We start from the raw sequence: 5745 nt of genomic DNA on the forward strand, positions 1-5745 counted from the left end.
TTGCCAGGCAGGTGCTGTATCACTGAGCTAAGTCCCCAGTCCCACCATATATTAAACTATTGATCTTCTACTTATAATATTGTGTTTCTTACAGGTTGGTTATAAGGACAAAATAAAATAATATTAGAATTGATCCAAGTATGGTTCCTGGCAAATGGTACATATCTCTTTTTATTAATACATTCTTTTTGGAAGTTTTAGATTTACAGAAAAATTGAGCAGATAGGATGGAGAGTCGCTATATATTCCTTGTACATAACTTCCCTTATTATTAACTACATTAGTAGAGTACATTTTAAATATTTAATGAACCAATATTGACATATTATTAACTAAAATTCATTATTTATTCATATTTCCTTGAATTTACCTAATGTCCCTTTCCCATTCTAGGATCCTATCCAGGTTATTATATTACATTTTAGTGGGCATGTCTCCGAAGGCTCCCCCTTGGTTGCCATGGTTTCTCAGATGTGCCTCATAAAAACAAGTAATTTGGAGGAACACTATGCAGGTATGTGATATGATGCCCAGTTACTGGAATTGGTCTGATAGTTTTCTCATGATCAGACTGGATTATGGGTTTGGGCGAAGAGCACAGGGATAGATCATCATTTTTTGATATTCAAGGGTGCATACCACCAACTTGATTCCTGATTGTTGGTCTTGACTTCAATCATCTGGTTGAACTTACTCTTCTTCTCCACTTCCCATGGAAGTCACCGTGCAGCTCACACTTACAGAGCAGGGAGTTAGGCCTCCTTTCCTTTCCAGTGGAGTGTCTAGTACCTCACTCTTCTGCATGAGAGATTTGTCTGTTTTTCTTGGTTTGTTAATTTATTCAGTAATTTATTCATATTATGGATATCACTAATTCATTGGTACTCACTTTATACTTTGGGTTATAAATCAGTGCTTTATGTTTGGCCATTTGAAGTATTTTAGTTGGATCCTATGTTCCTTTAATATGTCTTCATCAATATGAGATTTTTATTTTGTTCTTTACATTCAGGCCAGTGGAGTCAAAGCACTATAAAATATTCCAGGCTTATCATATAAAATATTCCTGCTTCCGACCTAGGATGAACCATATTTTCAAGAATCCCTGTTCCTCGTCACTACAAAAATCATTATGACTTCTTCCCCTTGCTGATCTGTAAATTTCCATTCCAACAGCAAGACGTCTGTCTCACACCATCTACCATTCATTTACTTAATTTTCCAATTCCAGTAAATAGAGCAGTATCTGAATTATTAACCTATACTTCCATTAGGAAACAACTTCATTACCGTATTTTTGTGAAAATTCCTTTGGAATTTACTTTTATTTTGAAAGTTTATCTACATTAAAAGTCACTCTGTGTTATAGGATTTGATGAGATTTGACACATATTATGCATCTGTAATTACCGTATCATGCAGAATAATTTCACCACCATACATACCTCCTACCCTCCATCTGTTCATCCCTTCTTTCTTCCCTTAAATATCTGGTAACCACTGACAATTTTTTTATTACTTTTGACTTTTTTCAAAAGTAGAGCAAAATCTACTTTTGATTTTTTTCAAAAGGTCATATTTGTAATCATGTAGTATATCACCTTTTTCAAACTGGCTTCTTTTACTTAGCAATGTGCATCTGAAGTTCCAATATATTTTTCTTTGGCTTGATAGCTCACTTCTTTTTCTTGCTGAGAAAATAGTCCATTATAGGGATGTACCATAGCTTGTTTTTTCATCTCCTATTGAAGGGCATCTTAATTGCTTCCAGGTTTTGGCAATTATGAATAAAACTGCTATAAACATTTCTATACAGGTTTTTGTGTGGGCATAATTTTTCAACTCACTTGGATAAGTACCTAGAAGCACAATTGTGTATCATATGGTAAGACTATTTTAATTTTGTAAGAAACTGCTGAACTGTCTCCTAAAATGTAGCATTTTGCAGTCCTACTAAGAATGAATGAAAGTTCTTGTTATTTCACATCCTCAAGCAGTGTTTGATGTTGTCAGATTTTTTTGGACTTTAGCTATTCTAATCATGTGTAGTGGTATATAATTATTTTAATTTGCAATTTCTTAATAACAAAATATATTAAGCATATTTTCATATGCATATGTTCATCTATATCTATTCTTAGAAATGTCTGTTCGAATCGTCCATCCAATTTTTTCTTGGGCTATTGTTTTCTTATTCATGATTTTTAAAAGTTCTTAGTAGATTTGGATATAGTTCTTTTATTAGCTATATGTCTTGCAAATATTTTTCCCAGTTTGTTTTGATTTTTGAAAATATATACATTATTTTTTAGAGGTTTTAGGTTCTTAGTAAAATTAACCAGAAAATGCAGAGTGTTCATATACCTCTACCCCTTACCTCCCGGCCTCCTCCACTATGAACATCTTATATCAGAGTGGTATTTTTGTTAAAATCGATGAAACTACACTAATACGTCATTATTATCCAAAAAAAGTTTACAGATCATGCTAGGGTTTATTCTTGATGTTCCGTGTTCTGTGAGTTGGGACAAATGTATAATGACACATCTGTCATATAGAACAGTATCATAGCCCTAAAATTTCACTTTACTCCTCCTGTTTCTCTTTCTTCCCACTAATGTCTGTAAACTAGTGATCTTTTTAATGTTTCCATCATTTTGCAGTTTCCACTGTCCTATTGTATGTACCATTTGAAATCCTATTGTATGTACCCTTTCAGATTGCTTTAGTTTCACTAAGTGATGGGCATTTAAGGCTCTTCTGTTTCTTTTCATGTCTTAATAGCTTGTTTCTGTTTGACCCCAAGTAATATTTCATTGTCTGGACATACATATCCATTCACCTACTAAAGGACATCTCAGTTGCTTCTAAGTTTTGGAAATTATGACATCTCTGCACAGGTTTTTGTGTGGATATAAGTTTTCAACTCGTTTGAGTAAATAGTAAGGAGCACAATTGCTGGATCAGGTGGATACATAATAATGAAGGGAGATTTATAGGTAGGCTATGGGATCAGAGGCAGAAGAGTTCACAATGGCCATCTGTGTGCTGGAGACCTGAAGCATCCAACATCTGCTCATTCTAACAATCTGAAAGCCGCACCACAAAAAGATCAAGGATGCAGCCTCAGTCTGAGACCAAAGGGCTGAAGCTCCCTGGAGAGGTAATGGTCTGAGTCTCTGTGGGAAGCTGAAGAACCTGGAGTCTGAGGTCCACAAGCAAGGGCAGCACAAGCTCAAACAGAATGGATCTCTTCAAAATTCACAGCAACTTCCTGCTTTCCCTTTCATTCCATCCAGGCTACAAGCCTATTAGATGGTGCCAACCCCATTCGAGGTGGGGCTTCTCTCAGTTCACTGGCCTACAAGGCAGTCATATCTGAAAACACCTCCACAGACTCACTCGGAAGTCTGCTTTACTCATCTGCTAGAGGTTTTTCTTTCTTTCTTCTTCTTCTTTTTTTTTAGGAATCTCTCCATTTAATTTTTTTCCTTTTTTTAAAAAAAGACAATAATAATAAAAATTTTAAAAAGCAAAAAAACTGCTAGGGGTTTCTTAACCCGGTCAGTTTGCTCTGTCACAATTAATGGTCACACACGGTAAGAGTCCACAGTATTTTGTAAGAAATTGGTGAACTGTCTTCTAAAGTGGTTGTTCCAGTTTGTACTCTCACCAGCAATGAATGAGAAGCCCTGTTGCTTTACATCCTCACTAGTATTGGTTGTCAATTCTGGGCATTCAAACTGGCATGAAATGATACCTCATCATTGTTTTAATTTATAGTTTCCTGATAATGTGTGAAGCATCTTTGGAAATGCTTGTTTGTCATCTGTCTCTCTTTGCTGAGGTGCTTGCCAGATCTTTTGTTCATTTTTAAAACAAGGTGCTCATTTTCTTATTTTCTTTCTTATCTTTTCAATTTTTAAAATGTGCACTTCATAGGCAGAAATTTCTAATTTTTTTCCCATGGGGCACTGGAGCATTTATTTCACAACAGAACCACTGGGAACTTTGCCTGGGCACACATGGCTCCAGAGCTGGTGGGACATGAGGTGACAAGGACAATGATCAGAGCTAGAATGATGGCTCCAGGTGGTCCATTGGCATCTAAGGGAGTGGTGGCAGATGGGATGACCTAACTTACCAGGGCCCCGTGGCCTGAGAACTCGCCTGCCTCGCCTACTTGCTAAGGGCATTTCTGAAGTTCCTCCCATCAAACTTGGCCTTGCTGCCCAGCTCCTCCTCAGTTCTAAGGATCTGGTTGTACTTTGTCAGGTGCTCGGATCAGCATGGTACAACCGTCTTGATCTGCCCTGTGCTGAACCCACCACCAGGCCAGTGATGAAGTGTCCTCCATCTCCCCAGGCCCATGTGACACCGTGACGCCCCAGCCGTTGGACTAGGCCAGCTTGCATGCTTGCAGGGACTCAGTCACCAAGCCATCTGCTTGACTCTGAGCAGAAGGCAGTTGAAGGCCTCCTGTTCACAGCCTTGGCAATGTGCTTCCGTTGGTCACCATGAGATTGTCACCCACTACTTGCATGCTGGCACTAGCCGTGAACTTCTGCCATGACCCCAGTCATCCTGGTTGAAGGGATCCTCGATGGACATCACTGGGAAGTCACTGATGAAGAACTTGTAGAGGTTGGGCAGCTGGTTGGGTGTGACGTACCTGCTGAGGTCAACAGGGAACTTAGAAGTCCAGATAGTCCTTCCCAGGCCTGAAGAACTCGGATACAGCCACGTCCACGCTGTGACCACCTTGTCCATGTAGCCAGCCTTCTCAATGGCATTCTTCACCAGCTCCACGGCTTCCTTATTCTCCAGGATGCTGGGCACAAAGCCGTTCTCATCACCCATGTTGGTGGCATTGGTGGCGTCCTTGCCGTACTTCTCCATGACAATATTCTTCAGCTTATGGTAGACCTCGGTCCGATGTGCACAGCCTCCTTGAAGGTCACCACGCCCAAGGGCAGGACATGAACTCCTGCATGGCCAGCTTGTTGCCGAGGTGTGAGTCGTGGTTGATCACACTGAAGGTGGGGACTGGCGGGATGACATCGGCATTGCCAGCCCAGTGAGATGTGACAGTACAAGGTCACCCCCTTTTCCACAGCACCGGCATTGCATAACACAGTGAGAGATATCCCCAGGATGGCACTGGCCCCAAACTTAGATTTGTTCCCCGTCCCATCCATCTGGATCATCAGCTTGTCAATCTTCTCCTGCTCCACGACTTTCAGTTTCTTGCTTACAGGGCAGGTGTGACAGTTTTATTGATGTGTTTAACAGCCTTTGACACACCCTTGCCTGTGTAGCGGGTCTTGTCATTGCCACGCAGCTCCAGGGCCTTGTAGATGCCATTGGAGGTGCCGCTGGGCATAGCAGCTTGAAGAGAACTTTGGAGGTGTAGAGGTCAACTTCAACAGTGGGGTTCCCACAAGAGTTAAAGAGCTCTCTGGTGTGCATCTTGAAAATAGACTTGTTGGATGTCTCACTCCTAGATCTCATGATCGGAAAGGAAGGAGAGAGTGCTACAGATACTGAAATGCACGTTAATGTGGCGAGGTGAGAAGTTTCTAAATTTAATGAAGTCCAACTTACCATTTTTTTTCTCAGTACTAGGGGTTCAGTACTGGGGGGTCAGTATTGGGAGTTCAGTGCTAGGGTCACACAAACACACACACACATTAAGCCTTTTTTTTTTTTTTTTTGTCTTTTTGAGACAGGGTCTCATTCTGCAGT

The 5745-nt window shown here is 40.2% G+C and overlaps 1 pseudogene; it reads right to left on the reverse strand.

Annotated features, from left to right (window-relative positions):
- Positions 1-4179: 4179 nt before the first annotated feature.
- Positions 4180-5511, reverse strand: LOC102016457 (annotated as a pseudogene).
- Positions 5512-5745: the final 234 nt, after the last annotated feature.

This window comes from Chinchilla lanigera, unplaced genomic scaffold (assembly GCF_000276665.1).
Source record: "Chinchilla lanigera isolate Chin_1 unplaced genomic scaffold, ChiLan1.0 scaffold00009, whole genome shotgun sequence".
Lineage (NCBI taxonomy): Eukaryota > Metazoa > Chordata > Mammalia > Rodentia > Chinchillidae > Chinchilla > Chinchilla lanigera.